Genomic DNA, 12,855 nt, shown 5'->3' with positions numbered 1-12,855 from the left:
GGAGAGGTCTCTAGTCGTGCAGAGGTAGCCGACAAATCTAGGCCTCCGATGATTAAGAGGTTATCGACGAAAAAGCTACAGTGGGGCCAGCTCTGGCAGTGTGAGGGCTCTAAGTGAACCAAAAATATTAGGTCATTTGGAATTTACTATACTTAACGTTATAAACCTTCATCCTTTATCTAAGCTTGGAACCGTTAATAATAAACTAAAAAGTTTATAAATAGCAGAGTTAATTATTTTTTTTATTATGTATATGTTTTTTTTTGTGTGAATCACCAAGATAACTACAAATGAACAAACATATAAGGCCTATTGGACTATTAGTAATGGACTAATTGAGATTAAAGATATATTAATATTAGGTTGAGTTTGGAGAATATGAAGCCTTTTAAAATTGAGGGCCCTATGTCCTTGCTTAGAAAAATATAAGGTTGAGCCGCCCCTGGATGGGGCAAAGGTTATCGGCATTTTGGGTTCTAGGTTTAGAGAAGAGAGGAAGAATGAGAGGAAGAGTTTAGAAGGGGTGAAATCGATTAAGCTGATGGGGGTAAAGGGGTGGCCCCATTTTATTTTTGAAAATTTTAAATGATAAATAAATAAAATAGGACAAAAAATATGGAAGTATAGTCTTTTTACATTTGGCAAAGACTAAAGATGTAACAAAATCAAAAGTTTTGAGTGCAAAAAAAAATTAAGGACCAAATACGAAATTTTAGTAGGTCGTATGACCAATTCAGTAATTTCTTCTAAATATTAGCAATTACTTTATGAGGAAAAAAAACATGAAAACTCATGATAATAGATGAAAATGAAGTAGAACGAAGCAACAGGCGCCCATGGCCTAATGGATAAGGCGTCTGACTTCTAATCAGGCGATTGTGGGTTCGAGTCCCACTGGGCGTGATTCTTTTTTTTTCATTACCACAACCCACAGGCGTGTTTTCCACTATTACGCTTTCTCGTTTTTGTTTTTTACCTGTGTAACTGTCATCAATAATGACTTTGTAAAAAGACTAATTATATATTTATTATGATTATGATATATTGTTGGGTTAATGTTATAGATTGGTGATAGATTGTTTTTTTTCTTTTTATAAAACATTAGGATCTTAAAAACTACCAGTTATAATGTAAACAATTGAACTTTAGATTATGAGAAAAATACAAAACTAGCCATTTTTTTTAATTACTTATCAAAAAATAGTCAAAAAAACTCACTTAGCCAAAAATAGCCCACAAAAGAGTAGTCAACTTTTGATGGACTACGGTCAACGCCCGTTGACTACTCTTTTCCCCTAATGGGCTACTGTTTCAAGGGGCCGTTTACTTTTTCGTGGCCCATTAGCCCAAAGTATATAATAATTTTTTTTTCAGATTAGGTCATTTTCCTATTGTTTTCTTTTGTTTGGCTACGTTTTTCTCTCAATGGAACACCCGAAGAACAACCAGGTTTGTCTACTTTTCTTAAAATTTTTATCGTGTTTGTGATTAGGAGTAGGTTTGATTATAGGGATAAATTTTTTTTTGAAAAAAATTGAAAAAAAATAATATAAAACCGTAGGTTTCATATGAAACCTACGGTGTACAAGTGCCCAATGCACTGTTTGTGCAGTGTCGACTTGTACACCGTAGGTTTCATATGAAACCGTACGGACATTTTTTTTTTCGTTTTTTTAAAAAAAAATGGTATCAATAGAATAGGAATTGGATGTATTTTGTTTTGGTATAATTTTTTTTTTAAAAAAAAAAAAGGGAAACCGTAGGTTTTTTAGAAACCTACGGTGTACAAGTATTTACTGCACAGTTTGTGCAGTAAACACTTGTACACCGTAGGTTTCACAAAAAAACCGTTTTTTTTTATTAAAAAAAATTTAATAGCCAATAAACATTTGTATCCCCTTGTATGTATTTTAGATTTTTGTTTGGAAAAAAAAAATCGTAGGTTTCATAAAATATATGGTTTTATATATATATATTTTTTTTCAATTTTCTTAATAAAAAAATTTGTTTAAACGTATTTGTAACGATTGTATCCCCTTGTATGTATCTTATGATTCAATGTTTTGCATGTTGTTAAAAATGATGTTATTTTCTGTCTCAATTATAACATACAATAGCAATGTACTATCTATTTGAAGAAGTTTTTATGTGTATAATGTTTAGATACTTTGTAGTATACTGTATTGATAAAATAACATTGTGTTTTGGTAGTTTCGGGTTTGTTATAAAATATGTTATTGTCACACCATTTTTAAAGTATAATGCTATTTTTTTGTATACAAGTAGTATAGAAAAGACAAAATTTTGTGTAAAATAATTTACTTTGGTATTTTATAGAAAGTAAATAGATTATATGAAATGTTTAACTGTTTTATTGTGTGATACTCCAACACAATTTTTTTTTTATAAAACCTTATTTAACTTTATTTTTTATTTATTTTGTAGCTTCCTAACAAAAAGATGACATGCAACATATCTGTGAAAGCTTCATGTCACAAGTTGCATGAAGTTTTGAGTCCGTTGAATGGGCCGGTTCGAGAGATATTTTCAAGGACTAGCTTTGGTTACCTCTTGGATCTACCGGCTCAGTCCGGAGACGGACTACTTATTCATGGCCTATTACTTCACATGCTGCGTCCTACCCCTGAAAGTGATGCAGCTGAGCGTCTACATTTCATGTTTTCTAGACGTTCTTTATCATTTGGGCCGGAAGAGTTTTGTATTGTCTCGGGACTTTACATGGGCCGTTGTCCTACTTCAAGGATCGAATTTTCAACCATGTATAATCACGGATACGGTGATAATACATTTCGGTCCAGAGTCTTCCCGTATCGCACGGACACTACGTTACTTGTAGAAGATTTAGAGCTACTTATCTTGAACCGACGGTTCAATGAGATATCGGCTGACGATGTTGTCCGTACGATTTTGCTATATATCCTCAATCAAGGTTTTTTGGGAAAAGAACCCAAAGACAAAGTCACGAAGGAATTTATGTGGGTGGTGGAGAACCTGGATGAATGTAATAGGTATTTATCAATTTAATATTATAAAAAAATACTATTTTTTATACGTTTAACTAATAGTTTTGCATATAATATAGGTTCTCGTGGGGGAGTTACCTATGGAGTAAAACATACCCTAGATTGTCAGGTATGTTTAAGAAATTTGAGGATCATATGTCCAAACATCCCACAAAACCTTGTGTGTATACACTATCCGGTTTTGTTATTCCGTTGAAGGTAATAATATAATTTTAAATTTTTTGGTTTTTATTTTTTCATAATCACTGTTAGTTATTGCTAACTCTTATATATTAATGTATATTTATTACAAGATATGGATATGGGAGATGTTCCCACTAGCTCAGGGGAATGCTGCGTTACGACGAAACAATTTATATCCTCGTATGTTGCGGTGGTTTCACCTTAGGAGGTTAACATGAGAGAAAGTTTGCGATCTTTTCGATGTTGACCAGGACGAGGCACATCAACCGAAAAGAAAGATGATTGCCTCAGATGTCGAGTCATCTACTCCACATTACTTGACATATATTACTAGTCTGGATCCTGAATCGCCAGAAGTCCCTTCTTCTGTACGCTACAACTTTAGAAAAGATGTAAGTAAAATGCTAAAAGTAGTATCTAGTATATTAAAAATTTTCAACTATTATTGATATATCAAAAAATTTATGTAGGGATCATCTTCATCTGATCCATCATGTGGAAACAGCCGATCTACCCAGTCCACCGGAGAAACTCATACGGTGGGAATTAATAGGAGAACAGCCCGAGAAATAATGGCAAGACTTCAAAGCTTGGAGGAAGAAATCCGAGGAATAAAATGTAAAGAGGGATTTGAAAAACGGGATGACAATAATGAAATTTTTGACGCAGCGTTTGGGGTAAAATATTTCATTTTATAAATTTACTATCAATTCTTAACGAAGGTTTCGAGGTAAAATAATTATTTGTTAAATTATTTTTCCTTTAAATGTAGGGGAATGAAGATGTGGGAGGTAGTTATCGGATGACAAGCCCGGTGAACGAACAATTCGGTAGTCCACCAAATTCAAATCGAGTAAACGAGGATGATGATGTTGGTCGTAGAAAACAAAAACAACCCGTGAAGGAGGTTATAATTTTTTTTTGTATATTAATTTTTATATTTTTTCAAAGTATATTAAATAAATTAATATGTATTTTGTAGAAGAAGAAAAAGAAGATTGTTGCCAGCAACATCGTAGATGCGGAAAATCATATATCCGTGCCTCCTGTTGCAAAACCAGGTTGTCCGGTTAGGGTATTGAAACAGGATGACAATAATGAATTTTTTGACGCAGCGTTTGGGGTAAAATATTTCATTTTATAAATTTACTATCAATTCTTAACGAAGGTTTCGAGGTAAAACAATTATTTGTTAAAATATATTTCCTTTAAATGTAGGGGAATGAAGATGTGGGAGGTAGTTATCGGATGACAAGCCCGGTGAACGAACAATTCGGTAGTCCACCGAATTCAAATCGAGTAAACGAGGATGATGATGTTGGTCGTAGAAAACAAAAACAACCCGTGAAGGAGGTTATAATTTTTTTTTTGTATATTAATTTTTATATTTTTTCAAAGTATATTAAATAAATTAATATGTATTTTGTAGAAGAAGAAAAAGAAGAATGTTGCCAGCAACATCGTGGATGCGGAAAATCATATACCCGTGCCTCCTGTTGCAAAACCAGGTCGTCCGATTAGGGTATTGAAACCTTCTCAATATCTTAGCTCTCCATATGTTTCTGTAAGTTTGTTTAAAATTATATTTACTATAATTTTTTTTTAATTATATGGATACTTATTGACTACGTGTATACTGTAGGTTCAAAATGCTCCCCGATATCGTCCGGGTGGGGTAATACGCAATGAACCACCACCCCCTGTTTCTTTTAGCGATCCCCCGACACTTTTATTGGAGCCGTATGTCATTCCTGGATGTGCCGCCCCTTCATTATACATGGGAAACAAACCGGCTGTTTATTTGAAACATCGGTTGTACAATGAAAGAATTGAAGCAAGGTTTTGGGATCTCCTTTTTTATTCAATTGACTTGGGATATTTAGATGAAGCGGTATGAAGACATTTGTTTACATTTAAAATTTAAATAATTGATAAGGTACGTATGTTTAAATTAGATTTAAATGCAGCATGTTGACTTATGGGGAAGGCTTTTGAATAAGCGGAGACCTAACGATGCTCGATGGACAATCATGCCATCTTTATTTTTTGCTGCATTTGAGACGTTCGAGTGGGTAGGAAGTGCATTGGGACATCCGTTTGACCCGTTAGATGGATGTAAATCTTGGTTAGAAGTTGACCGTGTAAGTAAACAAATATTATTGATTAATCACTTAAATTTTGATATTACACTAATTAAACGCTGTAACTAATTCCAACGGTTGTGTGGTAAAACATGTTTATTTTCCAATTTGTATAAACCCACATCATTGGGTACTTGGGGAGTTATGGATGGACACACTGTCGTTGAATTTGTACGACAGCTTGCGATCTTTTCACGCCGTCACCATGATTGATTTTGTGCAGTTTGAAGAGCTTGTAGACCGCATTCTTGTTGACATTGATTATTGGAATCACATGGGTTTGCCTGTTCAGAAAGCATCCATTACTGTTACGGATGTTACGGACGTGCCCCAACAGGAAGGGATGTTTGGAGAGTGCGGTGTCTTTATGTTGATGTTCATGGAGCAGCTTGTTTCTGGACGGGCGATTGGTATATCGACGACACGTGTTTTTGCGGCTACTAACTTTCGGAACAGGATGGGCATGGTATACTATGGATCAGCTGCAAAGGCGATTTTGTAGTTAGTTTAATTAGTAATTTTTTAGTAACAAATTATGTGTAATGTTTCATGTCGAAAGATAAAGTTGTATTTTGGTTTATGTTATCAAAATGTCCCCTTATTATGAAACATAAAGAAAATATCATACCGAGAGAAAATTACATATTATATAAATTAATCATAATAAACAAGCAAATATAATACAATACATATTACATAAATAAACTCATAAATAATGCATAAACTTACTAGTTGATTAATCAAGAATTATCAAATTCAAACATTTTGAAAATCATTTGGAAATTTTTCTTTTTCTTGAATCACCAAGTCGTATTTTTTTGTATGTTTTTGTGAATCTTTTCCATCTTAACCTCTTCTTTGTTGGCGTAGTCTGTTGCATCTTGTACCCCAAACCCGTGCAGTTTTAATGTCGCGTTCTTTGTCTTGGATCGACCTCATTTTAGACCAAATATCGGCTTGTAACTTATCCAATCGTTTCCTATCTTCTTCAATGCCTTTAATCTCGTTCTTGATCTCTTCTTCTTTTATTAATAGTTGTGATCGCTTCTCTTGTGGCATCAACCACCATTTTTCTTGAGAGGTGGACATCAGTTTATGTGATTGAGGTTTATAGAATACATATAAGTCTCTATATATAATTGACAATTTAACCACTTTTTTATAGGTGTTGACAACTGTCAAATAGCTTATGACTACTATATTATGTGTTGTCACATCCTACCAAAACATTATTGTACTTTGACTACTGTCTTATAGGATTTGACTACTGTCTACTAGCCATTGACTACTATCTTATGTTTAGTCTTATCGTACAGTGAATATTCGACACATGATTGTTATTTGACTACTTTTTTATAAGTTTTGACTACTGTCTAATAACATTGGACTATTAGTTGATTTGATTGACTACTTTTTATAGGTTATGACTACTATCTTCTAGCCGTTGACTGTTATCTACTCTTATATTTAATGTGGATTTGTTATCAATTCAGAAATGAAAGAAACAATAACAAAAAAAATTGAAGTGTGAAAATGACAGAAAAATCAGAGGAGATGAAAAGGATCTTGACAAAATTTAATTGGCCATCAACGTCCAACAATAAGCCTCCTTTGGGGACAAGTTCCAATAACCTGTCAACCAATCCCCCTCCCAACGTTGATCCTCCTATAGTAGGAGAGAAGATGGATGAGGAAGTGAAAAAATTGTTGTTACAAAGAGAAGCTGAAGTGGATAAGGCTTTTAAAGATTATCGTCTCCAAAGAGACCTTCTAGACATCTATTGTGATGACATTGATCGTAAAAAGAATTGGATTATAAGTACCAGGCAAGAAATCCAATCTACCGAGAGTTCGATCCGTTCCAGTGAAGAAAATTTGTGAAAGCTTAAGAGTGAATTAGCACTTCGTGAGTACTATTTGGAGAAAAAAAAGGAAGCCATTGCTATGAAAAAAGAGTATCTGTATGAGTTTCCGATGTGGGAAGAAGATGAGTAGGATTTTAATAATGTTCTTGCTTGTTGTAGTAATATAAAGGTAGTATATGTCCAAGTATGTCTTTCATTTTTAATGTTAAGGTAGTATATCTGCAACTATGTTTTTTTATTAGTGGTTGGTTAGGAGCTGCAAAATCTGTAAGACTTTTCGATTTACTTATGTTTAGTAATCTAATTATGTTAATGTCAACTTTGTTTTATCAAATACTCAACGAAATGGTTATGTCTTCTATTTTTGACTTTTTTATTTGTAAACAACATGTGTTGTATAGTCGAATGAATTAAGAATAAATATATATTACAACATGTATAGTACACAAGCAATATAGAAAATTAAGACAACAAATTCTCATACATGGAAACACAAACCATTACAAATAAAAACATACATTAGTTTACTTATGTTTAGTAATCTAATTATGTTAATGTCAACTTTGTTTTATCAAATACTCAACGAAATGGTTATGTCTGCTATTTTTGACTTTTTTATTTGTAAACAACATGTGTTGTATAGTCGAATGAATTAAGAATAAATATATATTACAACATGTATAGTACACAAGCAATATAGAAAATTAAGACAACAAATTCTCATACATGGAAACACAAACCATTACAAATAAAAACATACATTACTACATCTTACGTACTTCTACTACTTAGTGGTACATACAACCTGCATAATCGAGATTTAGACTACAACTTATACACAACAACACCAAAAAAGAAAATCCAACTACAAATTAACGCTATCTTCAAGTGCAGTACTTTGCTTTGAAGCTTCTTCTTTGATCGATCTAAGTTAGCGACTATCAACGAATTATTGTCTTTCGCTTCATCCAGCCAACAAATAAAACCAGACTGTGGTGGCTGATAAATAAATATAAAAAACATTATGTGTATTCTCTAAATATTCAATCATAAATAACAATATATATAATTAAGTGATAACGCAAATACCTCTTTAGGACAAGCGTAAAATAGCCGTCCAGGGTTGTTTGAAGTCCTTGATGTCCTTATAATACCTTAAGCCCCACAACTGCAACTTGCCATTTTCATTGGTTACTGAGATGGAATTTTTATTAGTGTGGCCAGGTAAATCTCTTCATTTATATAGTGCCATTAAGCTACATATTCGGACACATGATTGTAGCTTGACTACTGTCTTATAGGTTTGGACTATTGCCTTTTAGCATTTGACTACTATTTTACATGTTGTCTTATCGAACAGTGAATTTCGGACACAAGATTGTAGGTTGACTACTGTGTTGTACGTATTGACTACTGTCCACTTGCAGTTGACTACTGGTTTATGTGCTGTCTAATCTAACTGTTAATTTATGACACAGGATTGTAGCTTGAATACTGTGTTATAGGTATTGACTACTGTCTACCAACATTTGACTACTACTTTAGGTTTCGAATACTGCTTCGATTCTTTAAAAAGGTTTTGAAAGAATTTAAATCATCCTTATTGATATATTTTACAAAGGTTTCTGTTCACCGCCCTAACGTTAAACATGAGTTTCTCATACAATGACTATGAAGACAACTTTACCAACTTGCCTGTTTACCTCCACAACATTCAGCGTGCAAATCCCCACAGTTACACTTACATCAAAACCGATGTTATGGATCGGTTCGAACTATGTTTTGTTGCTATTCGATGTGTGGTAATGTAGTATCGATTTGTTTATTATTTTGCTAAACCAATTTAGATTAGTCTAAAAACTAATAATTATGTTATATAAAATTTGAAATAGATCAACGCATTTATAGGATGCATGCTTCCGGTCATCTTCATAAGCAGTGTCCGTATTAGAGGAGAGTATCTTAATACAATGTTCGTAGCAGTTGCTATTGATGGAAACAACAATACTACGCCAATAGCATTTGGCATCGGGGTGGCAAATAGTGTTAACTCCTGCACTTGGTTCCTTATGAGGTTGAAGGATGCTATCGGAGCGGATACGGAAGTTGCGCTCATAACCAACATGGGCGATACCATTGCTTCTTGCATTGGTCAAGTATTCCCTGATGCTTATCATGGTTATTCGTCTAACAGTGTTTTGAATTATTGCCGATTAAGAATTGGTCAAAGCAGAAATTTAGACTACTTGTTCTTCTGTGTATGTAAAGCATATACCACACAAGACTTTAAACAAACATTTTCTAAGTTAAGTCATGGTGCACAGGAAGTTCTTCACAACATCGGACATATGAAATGGGCACGGGCCTATTTCCCTAATATACGTTGGAATGCACTAAACATTAATATTCCAGAATTCCTAATGGTGTTATCGGTTAGTCAACGCAATGTACCGATAATAACGCTAATTGATGCTATTGTGCAGTACATCCAACAGACGTTTGGAGAACGATGTGTCATGGGAGGTAATATAGGAACTTTTTATAAATCACTTAAATGCCGGTAATTTATTATCCTTTGATTTTTCAGGAATGTTGAGCACCGTATTCACACCTTACGCATAGATGGTCCTTCAAAGGAGGATGCAAAAGTCTCGGCAATGGAAAGCAACGAAAATCCCACCTGAGATCCCGTCTATGTTACCTTCGGATATTTTCCAAGTTTTTGATTTCAAACGTACATGTGTTGTGGATCTGAATCGACACACATGTTCTTGTGGGAAATGGCGCAATCTTGGTATAGCATGTGGTCATGCTCTTGCTGCAGCACGTTATACAAACAATACGGAATTAGCCGATATGGTTCAAATATATTATCAGACTGATGTGTTTCGAACTACATACCAGACTAGGAATGTGAATGTTGTTCCCCCTCCATCTGAATGGGAAATACCAGAGCCATTGCCGGTCGTTTTAATCCCTATGTAATAGGTTGTCAGATGTTCCTTTAATAAATATAATTTCCATTGTAGATAACGCTACCTTCTAATCCCTATGTAATACCAGAGGCATTGATGGTCGCTTTAATCCCTATATAAAATCAACTCCTTCACATTATTAGACTACGGTTTCATAGTCTTTGACTACTGTTTGGCACACTGCATAATGTGACCGAATTCTATTTGAAATGAAATCCCTTTATATAGCCTCGACCAAATTCATTGAAACATATCAATTATCATAATGAGTGGATTTAATGAGATATACAAACAAAGCTTTTCCAACCTACCGATACTCTTTCATAATCTTCAAAGAACAAATCGTAACTCTTTCATAATCATTAAGAAAGACATGAGAGATAGGTTTCAATTTTGTTTTGTCGTATTAGGATGCGTGGTAACTCCTCCTCTATACTAAGTTATTATTTATTTCAAGTTCACATTTGTGTAATGTTGCCATCGTTTCTTATAGATTACTACCTTTCTCACATCCATGATACCAACACTATTTGTTGCTCATGTACCCCTTATTGGGACCAACATAACAACAATGTATCTTGCTCTTGCTGTGGACGGTAATCATGAACCCCTGATCATAGCATTCGCTTTGGGAAGCGTTGACTGTGACAAGGCTTGGACTTGGTTCATGAGAAGGTTGAAAGAATGCTTAGGTGACACTACTGAAGTTGGTTTCATAAGCCATATGTCTGACTCGATAGACTACGCCATTATGCAAGTATACCCAGATTCCTATCATGGGTATTGTTGTAAAAATATAGCCGATAAAGTTCGGGCTTCCACAGGAAGTATCGTTGTCGAACAGTTGTTCTGGAAGACATGCAAAACTTATAGCTTGTATGAATTTTACGTTTGTTTAAACAATTTAAAAAATGAGGTTAATGGGTATGATCTTGACTGGCTTGACAATATCCCAATGGCAAAATGGGCTCGAGCCTTTTTTCCTAATGTCCGTTTCAATGTTAAATACATTAGCATTCCGATTGGATTGAGTTGGCTTAGATCAAACACGCACGAGTTACCAATAACGACAATCATTGAAGTGGTCCATCAGTCAATACAAATGGTGTACGCGCAACGAGCTGAATTTGGAGGTAATAAATAATTGTTTTCTTTCTTTTCCGTTACTCTATCCTCTTTTTAATTTTAAGTAAATTAATTACACAGGTGGAATGTGTTGGAAATTTAGTATAAATATTTATATTTTTACTAACTTTGGACATATATAAATATATACATATGTTGTATATATAACGAACTCTAAGTGGGTTTGTGTTCTCCTCCATGAGGACTTCGAAACGATATATTATATGTCCAAAATAGAGTATAAGTGAATGAGATATCGATACTCAAAGATGGGTATTTGAGAATAAGTTTAGCAAAAGAGAGGAATGTGGGAATGAGTCCCACATTGGTAGAGAGACCAAACTCAACAAGGTTTATAAGCTTCATTGCATGGAAGGCTTACAAGCTTGTGTCTATGGTTATGCTACAATTCCTACCCGCGCGCAGGGGGGGTGGAAATCTTGGTTCCGTAGACCAAAAACACCGAACTCGTGCATGGGGGCGACCTGCGGACACGAATGCAGCGCGCGCTACCCTCGTTTTTGCTAAACTTGACAGTTTTGGTCCCTATTTTTGAATTCTGTAACGGATGCAGTAATTGCGTAATTAATGACATTTATTGCCATTAAACGCTCAATCAATTAGTGATTTGTTTCCGTTTCAAGATTCAACTATAAAAGAAGACCTTGGCCGTCTCATTCAAACACACGGATGAAAATACTCTTCTTTTTCCTCCTTCTCTGTACTCCTGCTTCCGGCGATTCTTTCAGGCAAGTCGTCATATCCGACAGTACACAATACTGCTAAGGTTGTTGTACCCTGGGAACAGACGGCGAATCTGTTTAAGGGAATCGAGTCCAACTCGAGCCTCAGCCACATCGTTTGCTGCTAATCTTTTCATTACAGGAACCATTCTTAAGAGGAAAACGAAGACCCTATACTAACAGTCTTAAACAGATTATTCTTTGTTCTAACCATTTCGTTTTTTCCTTTTCTTTTATTCTGAATCGATTTTGTATCGACTTTTTCCTGTAATCTATTTAACTGTGGTTACGATTCTTTCAGAATGTCTGGAACTCCTGCTGCTACTGGAACTCCTGCTGCTGGTGCTAACCCTCCTGTGAACCCAAATACACCAGTTCCAAACATCATGGCTAATCATGCTGAGAGACCTGAAAAATTTTCTGGTCTGAACTTCAAGAGGTGGCAACAGAAGATGTTGTTCTACTTGACCACCTTGAACCTGGCTCGATTCCTAACAGAAACTGCTCCTGTAATTGCTGAGGGGCAGGCTGATGCTCAATCTGTGAATGCAGTGGATGCATGGAAGCATTCAGAATTTCTGTGCCGCAACTATGTGTTGAATGGCCTGGCTGATGCACTTTACAATGTTTATTGTAAAGTTGCAACTGCTAAAGAACTATGGGAATCTTTGGAAAGGAAGTATAAGACAGAAGATGCTGGAACTAAGAAGCATGTTGTTGCTAAGTTCTTGGAATACAAAATGGTTGACTCGAAATCTGTTATGAGTCAAGTCCAAGAC

The 12,855-nt window shown here is 34.8% G+C and overlaps 1 non-coding gene across 1 annotated transcript; it reads left to right on the top strand.

Moving 5' to 3' along the window:
- The first annotated feature begins 830 nt into the window (after positions 1-830).
- TRNAR-UCU (transfer RNA arginine (anticodon UCU)) lies at positions 831-903 on the top strand. Its single transcript has one exon. It is a non-coding gene; the product is annotated as a tRNA-Arg (tRNA).
- The last annotated feature ends 11,952 nt before the right edge of the window (positions 904-12,855 follow it).

The sequence above is a fragment of the Lactuca virosa genome, chromosome 9, assembly GCF_052849685.1.
Source record: "Lactuca virosa cultivar CGN04683 chromosome 9, Lactuca_virosa_CGN04683_v6, whole genome shotgun sequence".
Taxonomy (NCBI): Eukaryota; Viridiplantae; Streptophyta; class Magnoliopsida; order Asterales; family Asteraceae; genus Lactuca; species Lactuca virosa.
Note: the sequence above shows the minus strand (reverse complement) of the source record. Positions and strands in the feature narration are given on the sequence as shown.